We start from the raw sequence: 14,907 nt of genomic DNA on the forward strand, positions 1-14,907 counted from the left end.
AAACAGATGCTCATCTCATCCGACAAGCTGATGAACTGATTGACATTGTTAGGGGATGTGTACACAATAAGGAGCTATAGAGGGAAATAGACCCTAGTCGCCCTCCTCTCAATCAATAATCATCTACACAGGCTTGGGTCTCTGAAGGTAAGGTCACCATGAACTGCGGGTCGAACCCTATAACATTAGGTGTTTCGTACTCCCCACTTTTCTCAATTTGAGGTAGTCACCAACAGCCATCCACCTTCAATTTCTAATTTATAAAAGCTAAGTCAAGAATTTTACTTCCGGCAATCCCCTTCAAGGACCTCTCAGTGTAAGAACTCGTACGTCAAATACACCGGGTGTTTTTACAATCATATGAAAAAATGTGAAGAAGCAAGATGACACCTCACGTGCGCACCACCAATTGAGCTTGCTGATTGGTACTCACCAGCTCTGCCCACTTTTATCATCATTGGTTGTCATCTTGCCCCAAAAATAAATAAATAAAGTGTCCACAAAAATAAACCCAAACTGTGAGTGTAAGTAGTTAGAAAATCACATACCAGGATGCAACTGAATTGTGAGAAATAAAAAATGAAAAAGATGCACCTTCTATAGGTCAAACTTTATTCCTCCTTAGATGTGCACCCAGTTCAAAGTTTAAAAAGGTTGCTTAATATGCATACCATTGTAATGTGCCAACATGTTTCATCGCCAGGGGTATTTGTAGCGATTTCGTCAGGGCAACTACAGTCGCTTGGCACTGGTCGAGGACACTTCTTAAAATTTCCTTCGGGAACTGCCAGAAGTAAAAGACACACAACACACAACTCTCACTAAGTACCCATTTTTCCATTAATGGATATATATCTCTCACATAGATCCACTCATTACCCTTCTTGAGCTATGGTCTCGCGTACCAGCTCATTTTTACAGGTCGTTTTTACAGGTCACATCACGGGCTCCATATGTGAGTCCTCGTAGTGGTTCCGCATTCAGCTGTAATGCGAATCTAGAGGTAATCTAGAGGTAATCACATTTCTCATTAATTCCTATTTCCTAGGTTATCTTTTCAATTTAGCAATCTAAGATTTCACTGGGCTATATCGAGATTCCGCTGTTTATTTAATATGTATGAACACCCGTAGCACCAGCATTCCAGAAGACCCAGTACATACTACATACTGGGTCATTTAAACCGTTAATTTGGACATTTGCATAGACAGCATCAAGCATGGGTCTAGATTCCCTGTCTAAAACTGTTTGCTGACAACAGTTTTAGACAGGGAATCTAGACCCATGCTTGATGCTGTCTATGCAAATGTCCAAATTAACGGTTTAAATGACACAGTGTATTGTCTTTTTTCTGTATTCTTCCTTTTTTATGTTGTTTAATGATTTTTGATATGCACATGATATGCACATGTTTTAATTTGGTAAATGTTTTTTGCTGATTACATATGAACTTTGATGAATTTTAATGTAATTGAACTCATATGGGTAGTTCATATTTATGTATTTGTAATAATGATTAAAAAACATTGATATCTTTATGAGACTGTGGTTGATCTATAAGTGCCTCAATTATTAAGTTTCTGTGTAAATTTTGTGTTCTACAGGTGGTATTGCGTGAATGGTAAATGTTCAACATTTGATTCATCCAAAGGGAAAACTTTTCAGCTGTACAGAACCATCAAAATGGACACAGTGAGGACTTTGCGCCGATCGGAAACAACCCATTGCTCTTTAACACCGACTTGGGAGCTGATCAAGAACATCGCTTCAACAGAGTGCGTGGCTCGGCAATGACAATAGTGCAGCTCCATGATGATTAGGGGTGGGCGGAATTTGCGGAATTAACCTTCGCAAATTATCGCGAGAATGTTTAAAATTATCGCAAACAAGCAGAAATATCGCAAAGATGCGGAAGTTTTTTTCCGGCATGTTCGCGAGATTTTCTGCATGGTTGCGGGTCGCCAACTTACCCATGTGGTTGCTTGCGGGCGCGGCCATCTTGTTTTGAGTTGTTCTCGCGGTGCATGATCGCGAGAAGAAAGACGTGATCGCGCGACGCATGACGTCACTGCGGGCGCGAACTGTCGCGAGACAGCGCAAATGGCTAAAAACAATACAACATCTCATGGAGAACGCGACCGGATCAAGAAAACTTGTCGGCGAACGCAGGGATTCAGGTAAGGCGATCGCGCGCGCGCGAGAATGTATCATTTTACAGCGCGAGCAAGAAACAAATTATCGCCAAGCTGCGGAAACCGGAATTTTTGACATTTTCGCGCTCTCCGCGGAACGCAAAAATGTCAAATTATCGCAATTTCCGCGAACGGAACGAAATTTTTGCCCAGGCCTAATGATGATGCATCACCTGCATCGTATAGGGATTTGTCGACAAACTTCATCATGTGTGGGGATCAGAACTGACGCATCGAGTCTCTCACATCGACACTTCCTATAGTCAAAGTACTTTTTCAGCGGGTCCTGCATGAGGCCTGTAGCCGCCCTGTCCTCCATCGTGGTCGGCCTGAACTTTAGGATTACAGTGTCCAGCGCCACCTCAAGTAACCCCAAAGTGCTAATTGCTTTTAGGAACTACATTTTTATTTAATCTTTACAAATTCATAACTCCCATTCTACTTATTGGATTAGTGTCATGTTGGTCTTGTTCTATTCATCAAAATATAATCTATTTTTCTAACCTTGCGTGGAGTATTTTTGTGATGTTTTCATTGTATTGCTGTGTGAGTGTGTTGCACAAATACTTTGCACATTGCCTCTTTAGATAAGCCTTACTTCTCTTTGTAAAGCTACCAGAGGGTGAGCCCAGGTTATCTTTTAGTGTGCATCTAGTTTACCCTGACAAGAGTTGTGATTCCTGCTTGTACAGGGTGCATTCTCTGACAAACAGAAACCCCAGTTCCCACAACAACATCATAGACGTGATGATTATTTTGATCACTGTCATATTTCATAACCCTTGAGCACATAGTGCATCCCATCAGTTTCATGTATTCTTAACTGTCTTTTGATGTCTGTATGATGTACTGAGAGGGTGGATAGCTTATAAGTTGGTATAAACTGCTTGCCTTATGAGTAAGCGATGATGCATCTCTATGTCACCCTAGTAGTTGGATTGGTATTGGGATTTAATGTATTCTGATTTTTAACATGATTATCTGTTTTTGTATTGCATAGTGGAATATGAAAATGACAATAATGAACAACTGATAAAAAAAATTTATGTTTCAATGCCATCAAGAGTAATGGGAAATCAAGTTTTGCAGTTATGCATTTAAATAATCATATCAGAGCTCACCAGTTCTTCTATCATCTCGCACATTTACCCAAGTCTATGAAGAGGACAAAGCTCAAACAGAACGTTAAATCAGGCTTCATTGCAATAGAACCTCACACAATCAAGCCCCTTTTAAGAGGTGAAGCTGAACATTTTTTGTATAGAATATGCAGGATCGTAGTGTCAGAAATGACCAATTGTTCCTTTGAAAATGCATGTAAATGTAATTTCATCTTTACCTAAATGTTCAATGATCCTTTTTGGTCAAGTGTAACATGTCAGACAAGCTTATCATAGATCATTTGTCTATTGTAGCTATCCTGACAGTGATTCAAATTTTACTACAGAAGCTTCTCAAAAACTTGCTAGCATATGTGAATACAAATATTGAAAAACACAGTAATAAATTAATGATTGTACCTATGGCACAAATTCACTAAAGCCTTTAAAACAATCACATGGGAAAAGTCAACCTGAACAAGACAGTCTATGCCTCTCTGAACAATCAGATTTTCAGATGACGCATATAAGAGGATAGTGGATGACATCATGACAATATGATAGATAACTGTTTAACTAAAAGGCCCGGCTCTCCTGTGTTGCTGCATCGCAATTGCTCCTGTCTTCATTTTGCTTCTTCCCCATTTTCTGAGCTCTTTCTCCATGCTTTTCCATAATTTTTTATTGCTATCAACTTCCTTTCCCCAATATTTGAGTGCTTTTTCCTTGCTTTCCCCTCATTTTTCACTGCTTTCTCATTTCCTTTGCCCCATTTTCTGAGTGCATTCTCCCTGCTTTTCCCCTCATTTTTGAGTGTCCTCTTCTTGCTTTTCCTTCGTTTTCACTGCTGACTCCTTGCCTTTCCATCATTTTTCACTGCTTTCAACTTGCTTTTCCCGTTTTTTGAGTGCTGTTTCCTTGCTGTGCCCACATTTTCTCACAGCTTTTTCTTTCCCTTTCCCCAAATTTTCTGAGTGATTTCTCCTTGCTTTACCCGTTGTTTTAGGGCTTTCTTGCTTTTCTCTCATTTTTACTCTTTCTCCTTGCGTTTTTGAGTGCGTTCTACTTGCTTACCCTACGTTTTCATTGCATTCTCCTTGTTTTTTCCTCATTGTCGTCCCACCTGCTTCCTATTTTCCCACCTCCTACCTATCCCCCCACAGCTTCCCAGGGCCCCTTCCTCCTCCCAGGACCTACTTAGTGGAGGCCGCATTGCGACCCCATTGAGCAGGCCCCAGGCCCAGCTCTCCCTGTGTTACTGCATCACTCTTGCTTCTTTCTTCCTCTTGCTTATTTCCTGTTTTCAGTGTGCTTTCTCCTTGCTTTTCCCTTATTTTTTTTACTGCTTTCTTCCTAATTTTCCCCATTTTTAAAGTGTTTTCTCCTTGCTTTTATCTCGTTCTCCCTGATTTCTACTTGCTTGTTCCCCTGTTTTTGAGGGCCTTCTCCTTGCTCTTCCCTCGTTGCACTGTTTTCTCATTGCTTTTTTTCCAGTTTTTGAGTGCCTTCTTCTTGCTTTTCCCACGTTTTCATTTTTTTTTTTTTTTTGAAAGACCTTTATTTTGCACGGCTGTGTCATCTTACGGTATACATTCGCCACCCATGTTGGCCAATCAAGGAGACAGTAAGCATATGCTTCCAGACATTAGGACACAGCCATTTAGCCGGTAACCCGGGGGTCCGGCGGCGTTGTACATGGTGGTATTGGTACAGTCATTAGGTAAGTATCTTGATAAATTACAGGTCTATGGTTTTCTGTTTTTTTCTTTTTCCTTATTCTTAGTATCGGTAACAGTGGTGACGCAGTGTTCCAGCCTGCATTGCGGCTATTGCGGTCGTCGCCCAGGCCCTGATTGAGAATTGCCCTAATTGTCGTGGTTAATCTTAAACGTGGGGGTTCCCGGGCTGTACAGTGTCAGCGTCGTGTTCGCAACGCTGGCCGGAGCATAGCAGTAGTGTTTCGGTATAGCTCACTGAGGCATGAAAGTAGCCTACAGTTTCGTAGTTAGGGTCCATGCGCGGGGTGTATGGTGCGCATCTGTCCCCCCAGCGCTGCGCCCCTGAGGCCGCCGGTTATCGGGGTTATGTCCAGTATTCTACTCAATGTGCCCTTGTCAGGATCTCACTGAGAGCTCTGGACGTACCCATCCTTGGTGGGGTGCGTATGTCATTGCATCTCTGCTGCCAGAGAGCGGTGTGTGCTTAATAGGGTATCGCTCCGGGGGTACCGGACGACGCGTCCATCCTCTGTTATCGCGATAAGATAGGAATCTGGTCAGGGAACATGGCCAGTAAACAAACTGTTCCCTACGCTTGTATGGCGATAGGGAGAGTAGGGGTTAGGGTTGTAAATTCAAGTGGGGTCAAGGGGAGGGAAGGGGGGGGAGATCATTGTGTGCTGTTACGGGGGGGTTGGCAACTGTCCAGTGGGGCACAGCGGGGCAGTGCACTGTGTGCGGGAAGCAGCGGACTGGAGAGGGGGGGGAGGGGCACCCAGGCAGGACGTAGACCCAATGCTTCGGCGCCCACACGTAGTTCCTTGGTGTGCTGGGTGCTCTGCTGCGTTGGGGGGAGGAGGGCCAGGTGTGGCGAGGTGGTTATGCCTTCTCGTCTGTGTTCCCAGCCAAATGTTATGTGTGCAACTTCGGAGCTGGGCAGCAGCGTTCGCTTGGTGTGCGATATCTGCGCGCTGATGTATCCCTGATGTCGGTCTCATGTAGGGCGGGAGTAGAGGTCACCAGAGGCGAGCGGGGGGGTCGGGAGTTGACTCCGCCACGGCCTTAGCGCCGTCTCTGTCTGTCATTAAGAGATCGGGTAGTTCTATAGTTTCAGGTTATCCCTCGTTCCTGGCAGGCCATCTGGAATGCTTTAAGGCGGTCATCCCAAAGCTGGGCGATGGGGAATTTCCGAAGACCTGCGGTTTCCTCCCGAAGGAGCACCGTACTCTCCGCTCGTGCCCAGTTAATGAAGGAGGCTTTCCAGTGCCTAATGTGCGGGGGGGTCGTGGCCTTCCAGTGTTTAGTGAGCAAGCGCTTGGCCGTTATAAGCCCCATGTCCCAGAAGCGTGCCTGCACTGTGTTATTTTTGTGCGCTTATACAAGCCTAATAAGCATGCCTCCCATGTGCGTGGCAGCCGCTCATCAGTGTCGCACGCGAGTAGTGTCAGTGTGTCGTCCCAATATGCCCGTATATCAGGGCAGTGCCACAGCATATGTAGGAGGTCTGCTCCCAGTAGCGAGCAGCGCTGGCAAGCTGCGTCCGTCCGTGAGAAGTATCTATTTATCTTGTCGGGCGTGAGGTATGCATGCTGCAATATGTAGTATTGTATAAGTTTAAAGCGGGGATTATGGGGGATGTTGGTCGGGCCAGCCAGGATCAATGTCCATTCTTTATCTGTCCAGTCTCTTCCCCTGTCTGTCGCCCAGCGTTCTCGCAGCGGTAGTGTGGATGGTTGCGAATGTGCCTGTAGAGCTTGCACTAGCCAGTGTATGATGTGCGAGCCATTGCCCATAACATGCAGGTATTGTATGAAGCTGTGCATCAGGAGTTCTTCGGTGATGTCGCCCCAGGAAGCAGTGAGCGTGCGCAAGAGGGACGCGTGCAGTAGGAACTGCCCCATCGGGAGAGCTGCGTCATCAGTCAGGTTTGCGAAGGTTAGCAGCTCACCATCTGCATATAGGTCACCCAGCGTGTCTACCCCTGCACGCTCCCAGCTAGCCAAGTGGGCCTCAGTGAGCGGTCCCGTCGGCCCAGGTGTGCCTAAAAGTGGTAAGATCGGGGCATAGGGCTTAGTCGCTCGTGTGAGACGAAGGCACCGCAGGAAACACCTGCGCGCCACCGCCAGGTATATCTGGGAGGGGCATTGAGTGCGGGTGGTCGGATGGAACAGCGTGGTAATTTGCGTTCGTGTCCAGGCAGCTGCTTTCGAGGCGGTATCTTCGAGGTGCCTGCCGCTCAGCCATCCCGCCACCCATTGCATCTGTGCCGTGAGGTAGTATAGCTCCATGTTTGGGACTGCCAAGCCCCCCGAGTCTGCAGGCATGTATAGTTTGGCCAGCGCCACTCGTGGTCTTCCCTTGTTCCAGATGAGGCTGTGCAGCAGCACCTCTAGATCGCGGAATATCTTGGTGGGAACATACATGGGCACGTTTGCAAAATAATAGAGCAGTCGAGGCAGGTCCCACGGTGTGGCCCACTCCAGCAGTGCTTTCGTGGCTCCCCGGGTAGAGGCGTTAACTGGGGGTGGGGAGGAGCGATCCAACGTTATATCTAGGGTGCAATTATAGTCTCCCCCCAGTATCCACGAGGTTGCATGCCAAGGTGCCATGGTCGCTGAGAGCCGCGCCAGGAAGCCACCCTGATCGACGTTGGGGGAATAGAGGGACACTAGTGCAATTTGCTGTCCATCTAGCCTGCCTTGTGCAACGGTAAATCTGCCCTCCCGGTCTATTGCAACATCCGTGACCTCCCAAGGGTTCCCGGGGCGGACCCATATCAGTGTTCCGCGAGTGTATGAGGAATAGTCCGTGGCATACAGTTGCCCTCACCACCTGCGGTGCAGCGCCCGTACCTCAGCCCTGTTTAAGTGCGTTTCTTGGAGGAGCGCTATGTTGATTTTATGTCGTTTTAGATATGAGTAAATGTGATAGCGTCTAGCCGGTGTGTGCATTCCCCTGACGTTCCAGGTGCATATTTGTACATTAGCCATAGCAGTCATGTGTGTGTGTCCCCCCCGCTTCCTCCCAAGATGGAACGCCCAGCACAGTGTTCCCCCAAGTCCAGCGCTTCGCTCCCACCGCAAAGTTATTGTTGGTGTTGTACATGCAGTGCCATGATCTCCAGCAGGACATGGGGATAGGGAAGAAAGGGAAAACATATAGCCTCAACATGGCAACAAAGTCAAAAATGCCAAAAGGTCGGCTGTACAACATGTCGCCGTCCAAACGCTCGAGTGAGCTCGTAAACTATACAGTCTTAGGGGGTATCTTGTGACTTATATTGTAACAGTAAACAAAACGGTGTAGTCTTTGGAGTGCTCGGCATCCCTCCCGGGTGAGGAGTGGAGGCCGCTGCTGTCCGGCGGACGCTCAGTGTCTGCCGCTCAGTGCCACATCAGCGGCGTACCCGGGTGTCAATCAGGCGTGGGCAAGGGTCTCAGGGGGGCATACCCCTCTCCGAGTGTCTCTTGTGCCAGCAGATCGTTGGGGCAGCATCTTAGGTCAGGCGTTCGTGCCTGCATTGTGGGTGGTTGAGTCTGGTGTCTACAAACAGAAAAATGTACTCACAGTGTCTGGTTCCGTTCTCGAGTCCCCGGAGCAGCGATGGTCCGGACGCAGGGATGCCCATAATTCTCCCAGTGGGGGGGCAAGGGAACGAGGCAGGAGCTTAGGTAGGTCTGTGCCGTGCTGCAGGGGGCAGGCCGCCGCCGGGTCCCAGTCAGCCAAAGAGATCCACTGTTTGCGGCGTGACGTCCGGGGGTTCCCCAGAGCACTGGGTATCCGGGAGACCATAGATCGCCTCATCATCCGTCAAGGACACAGCAGGGCTGGCGCCCGGATGAAGTGATTGCACCGGGGAGTTACTGATTGCCGCCACCTTGCGTAGGGCATCTCGCTGTTCGTGCTGAATTAGGTCCACCGATGGGGAGTGAAGCATCGCACCTCCGGCCAGTGGAGGCGTGGGTGATTTGCGGCGGCGTCGTCGTCGTGGTCCTCGGGTCCGCTCAGTGGTGGCGGTTCCAAGCACTCTTCTCGGCGCCTCGGGCATTCCTCCATCCAGCCAGGCCTCCGCTTCCTCAGGGCTCGTAAAAAAGTGTCTTGTCTCGTGCTATCACTCGGAGCTTGGCAGGGAAAAGTAGCGAGTACTTGAGGTCTGCTTCGCGCAGTCGCCTTTTTACTGCCAGGAAGGAATGCCTCTGTCTTTGTACTTGCACCGTATAGTCCGGAAAGAACATCACCGGGGCATTATCTATGTTGATGTCCCCTAGTTTCCTGGCTTCGCGCAGTATGGCATCGTGATCCCTGTAGCTGAGGATCCGGAGGATAAACGGTCTAGGGTTAGAGCCAGGGGGGAGCGGCCTCGTGGGCACTCGGTGGGCTCTCTCCACCACGAAGTAGGGGGAGAGCACGTCTTCGGGCAGCAGTTCTCTTAGCCAGTCCTCCACACGGCGAGCCGGATCCACCCCTTCCCATTTCTCCGAAATGCCCACTAGGCGGATGTTGTTCCTTCGCGCCCGTCCCTCCGCGTCCTCGGCTAGGTCTTCCAAAAATTCCACTCTGCTCAGGAGGTCTTGTACTCTTTTGTCTGTCTGCGCCGCCTTTGGTTCAATGACTGCCATTGTATCTTCCAGCGCCTTAGTGCGATCTTGTATCTTCTTATGGTCGGCCCTGAGGTGGGTTAGGTCTATTGCCACGCCATCGATTCTGGTCTCCAGGGAGGTGCGTGTCTGTTGGAAGGAGTCTTCCATCCTTTCCATGGCTGCTAGGACGCTGTCCAGCTTCGACGCCACTTGTTCAGTATCCATCTTGGGCGCCGCTTTTGTTTGCTTTACCTTTGTGGACGTGGTCCCTGATCCGGTGCGTGTTCGCACCCCTCCAGGTGATGAATACAGGCCCCAGCTAGGCCCGCAGAATACAAGGGTTCGCTCTCCTGTAACAAAAGCTAGAAGGAAGTTGGCACGGAAACTGCAAAATACAAAGACAGAGTTTATTAACCCTTAAGGGTGGTCCTACAATCCATACAACACTCTTCAGTATTGCATAGAGTAGCACAAAGAACTTGCGTACACAGTCCCCTTTTATACACAACAGAGGGGCTCATAAGTGGGTGGATACAACATGAAGCAAAATTCATTACCTTTTATGGTCATTTTCGATACAGAATCATTATGTGGGCGGAGTTAACGCACTCCTAAGCCCGCGAAAACATGGTCAAGCAAGGACTAACTGATAACAGATGTGGTCAAGTCTGGACATGCGCCAGACGGACAAAGGAACTATTTATAGACTGTTACTGGGCAGATTACAAGAGCAACTAACACGAAGATAGGACTCTTCTCGTGCTGAGCACGTGGAGACATGACAGTACAAAATGGAGTCCGGACATTAGGCAACATAAGACGGAAAACATGTTTTCACTAGAGAGAATTCATGTCTTTAGTGAATGCTTAATCATATCGCCGTTTTAGTTTTCAACAGACGACCCTTTCAGCATTTACTGAAGACATCCGACTTATTAGAATAATCATCATATATGTCAATTTTCATCATCTCTTCCACCTCTTTGGTTAAATGTTTCTGATAGGTGACATTGGCAGTAGCTTTCTTATCGGGAATACAAAATGACACACATAGAGAACAGAGTAAAGGGCCACACTGGACACAGATGCAGCAGGAAAACAGAATTGCCACAATAATGCAGAGACCAGTTAAAACCTTCCATCCCCATGTAGTGATCAGTGCCCAAAACCATCCAGAAAAGGTCCAAGTGCCATTTTCTGTATGGATTTCTGCTGCAATTTTATGCAATTTATTGATAGCATTATAAACTGATGGCGTATGATCAGGAATAAACACACAACAACTACTTCCGATAATTTTACATGCTCCACCTCGGTCAGCTAACATAACATCTAATACCATACGATTCTGTAATGCAACAATTCTAGTAATTTGTAATTCTTCCGTAAGATTCCCAAGAGCAGCAGCGGTTTGATTTGTCACAGCCTCTACAACTCTTGTTAATCTTCGAACCTTCCTACTATTTAGGGCAGCTCCAACAAAGAAAAACAATCCTAAGTTAAAATCAATATACTGCTGCAAGCTAGTATCAGTTTGATCAACATCATCAATGGATAGAGTACGTTTATACCTATTTACAGTCACATTATTCAACAACTTCAAATCCTTATGATAGGATGCAGGTGCCAAAAATACAGGAGGTAATAAGAACGCTACATAACATACTCCGGACCAGCCAGCTGGCAAACGATAATAACCCTTATTCCCACATACGAAGTATGTGTTATGAGAGGCTAAGAAAGTACTATTATTCAACCCATCTATGTTCAATACAATAATGCAATCGCTAACACCAACAGGAATATAACCCACACTCTGGACACACAGGTCCGCTTGAGCTTGTGCCACTTGAATCACAAAGTGTTCATTCCTTGTAGTGTCTCTGGTGTTCGTGAAAATGTAGGGGATCGATTCATTGTCTGGTCGATATTCTTCCCATTCCCATATTGTCCCATTCGCTTGTGGATAACCATCTTTATCTTGATGACATTCCTTATTGAGTCTGAAAAGTAGTCGTCCCACTGTAGGTTTCCGTGTGGCAAAAAGCAAAGTGTACCATGCTCTACAAGAGCCATTATGAGAAAAAGGAAGAGGTATGAATGGCGTTCCTCCTTTCTTCTGATGAGCTGGCATCATACCACATATCCAACAGTTCGTAGCATTTGTAGCACCATGGGTATGATGCAACATCTGGATGAAAGTGTTATTCAAATAAGACTGACGATGCTTCAATTCTTGATATGGAAGGGTATAAAAATAGTGCTCCTCAGGCACTGGAGTGGTCAAAACAAGCAACTCACGGGCAGGAGTCACATCCTCAACAAACCATGTGGTTATACCAACAATAGCCACAATAATAATAAAACTTGTCGCACAAAGAATCTTCTTCTTCTCCATCTTGTAGTAAAAAGTCAATATCTTCCTGAAACTGAAAGGTTGTCAGAACTCTTCCCCTTAGGCAGCCGTTGATTTCTTCACCAGCGGGCCAAGACGGGTGTCACTACACTAATGCAGGGCTGATCCCCCCCCTTGTCTCATTGGCTCTCCGTTTCACTAACCCAAGGGCCGTTCTGACAACGTCTTTGGATACAAAAATCACTTCCTCGGTCTGAGATGATATCTTCTTCCTCCAGGAATCGATTGGTCCGGGAAGAGCTCCTCAGTGTCATTCGGTTCCACAGCACGGCCTTTCTCCGCAGTCAGGATTTCTCGATGGTCGGTCAACACAGCAGGCTCCACCAATCCAGGCGGCACTTTACGACAGTGCGAGGAGTGGATCCAGTTCTTCTGATTAGAAACCCGCACAGCTGTCCTCGTCGCGAGCAAGACTTGCTCAGGACCAACCCATCTCGGCTCCAGACTGTTCGTCCTTTCGAAGACTTTCAGCATAACCTGGTCTCCAGGTCGGAGATTATGACCTTCACCTGTGGACCGATCAGGGAGCGCTTCTCGAACCTGTTGATGAATAGAAACCAAATTATCCGTTAACTGTGCCAGATAATCATTCATCATTACACAAGGTACATCATACACTGACCTCGGTTTTGGTGGACACCAAATATTCATTGGGCGTCCAAACACGATCTCGTAAGGTGTGAGACCGGTCCGAGAATGCGGTATCGATCTAATTGACAATAATGCCAGCGGTAAAGCGTCTGGCCAAGTCAAAGAAGTCGAGGCTTGAATCTTCGCGATCTTAAGCTTCAGGGTACCATTATATTTCTCGCCCAATCCCGCAGACTGAGGGTGAAACACTGCATGAACTTTTTGGGTAATTCCCAGGTCTTTCAGGACATACTTGATAACGTCTGCTACAAAATGAGGTCCGTTATCACTCCACAACAATCTGCAAACACCATATCGAGGGAAGAACTCCTTCAATAGCATCTTGGCTGTAGTCATTGCAGTATTATCTTTCGTAGGGTATGCCTCAACCCATTTGCTGAAGGCACAAACCACTACTAGAACATACTTCAGATTGTTACAGCACTCGAGCTGAATGTAATCCATCTGCAAAACCTCAAAGGGTGCAGTAGGTGTCGCAAATCCTCCTGCTGGAGTTCGTGTACCCTTTCCTGGGTTATACCTCAGGCAAATCATGCAAGTCTGCACTACCCTCTTTGCCATACTAGCGATCTCCGGATGCTCCCAAACTCGTGTGAGTAATTTAACAATTGCGGAAGCTCCGACATGCGCTAGTCCATGTGCCATCTGAACCATAGGTTGTACAAAGGCTGTGGGTAACTTCCATTTATCCATCTGCTTACTTCTCCAACACCCTTCATCATCCAACTCTCCATCATTGGACCATTGCTCCCGTTCCTTATCGGAAGCGGTCCTCTGTATTTCCAGCACTTCTCTCCTAGCATCGTGCCATCTTTCTGCCTGTGACTTCACAACATACATTGCAGTAGCACCAGGCTGCATCGCAGTCTCTCGTGCCACCCGGTCTGCTAAAGCATTCCCTTCTCCAACTTTATCAACTACTTTCTTATGGGCACTACATTTAATTATAGCAATCTTCTTTGGATATGTTAATGCAGTCAAAAGGTTGTGAACTAACTCCCCGTACATTATCTGTGCTCCATGTGACGTTAAAAAACCTCTCTCCTTCCAGAGTAGGCCAAAATCGTGCGCTACGCCGAAGGCATAGCGGCTATCTGTATAAACATTCACACACAATCCTGCACTGAGCTCACATGCTCGTGTTAATGCTATCAGTTCCGCTGCTTGAGCTGATTTCTGCGGTATGCGTGCTGTCTCCACTATTGTTTGCAATGTGGTAATTGCATACGCTGCTGAAGTCGTACCATCTGGTAGCTTCAGGCATGATCCATCCACCCACAGTTCTCCATCTACATCTGTAAAGGGCGTATCCTGGAGATCAATACGACCCTTTGTCTGTTCCTCAGTCACAAGAATACAGTCATGTGCTTTTCGTGCTTCAGACTGAGTTTCCGGGAACGGCAACAATGTGGCCGGATTTAACGTTGCACATCTCTTTAACGTAATATGAGGAGCCAAAAGCGTCAACTCATATCCCGTTAAATGAGCACTGGTCAAATGCTGCGTCTTTGTCTGATTAAGCAGGGCATCAACAGCATGGGGAACTAATACCAACAGTTTGTGAGATAACACAATTCCCTCACTCTGACGTATTGACACAGCTGTCGCCGCAACCGAGCGAAAACAACCAGGCAATGCTCGGGCAACAGGATCAAGTACAGCCGAAAAATATGCACAAGGGCGCTGCTTGTCGCCGTGCATCTGCACTAAAACTGATAATGCACATCCATCTTTGTCATGCACATACAGTGAAAAGGGCTTCGTATAATCAGGGGTACCTAACACTGGTGCTGAACAAAGGGCCTGTCGCAATTGCTGGAAGGCAATTTCACACTCATTTGACCAGGGAAGAGGAATTGGTGTGTCTTTTGTCAAAAGGGCTAACAATGGTTTAGCTATGTGTGAAAATCCCAATATCCATTGCCTACAAAAAGAAGCAAGACCCAAAAATGCACGCACATCCTTCTGTGTGGAAGGCACTGGCGCGTCCAAAATTGCTTGAATACGATCTGGTGTGTGTGCACGCCCCTCCTTAGACAAAAGGTGACCCAAATAAGTCACCTTTGGTCTACAGAATTGCAATTTCTTCTTCGACACTTTGTGATTGTGAGATGCCAAAAAGGAAAGCAAGGATAACGTACTCTTCTCACACAGCTCCGGAGTGTCGGCCGCCAACAAGATGTCATCGACATATTGTATAAGGGCGACACCCTCGGGCAGAACAAAGGAATCCAATTGCCGTTTCAATGC

The sequence above is a fragment of the Triturus cristatus genome, chromosome 7, assembly GCF_964204655.1.
Source record: "Triturus cristatus chromosome 7, aTriCri1.1, whole genome shotgun sequence".
Taxonomy (NCBI): domain Eukaryota; kingdom Metazoa; phylum Chordata; class Amphibia; order Caudata; family Salamandridae; genus Triturus; species Triturus cristatus.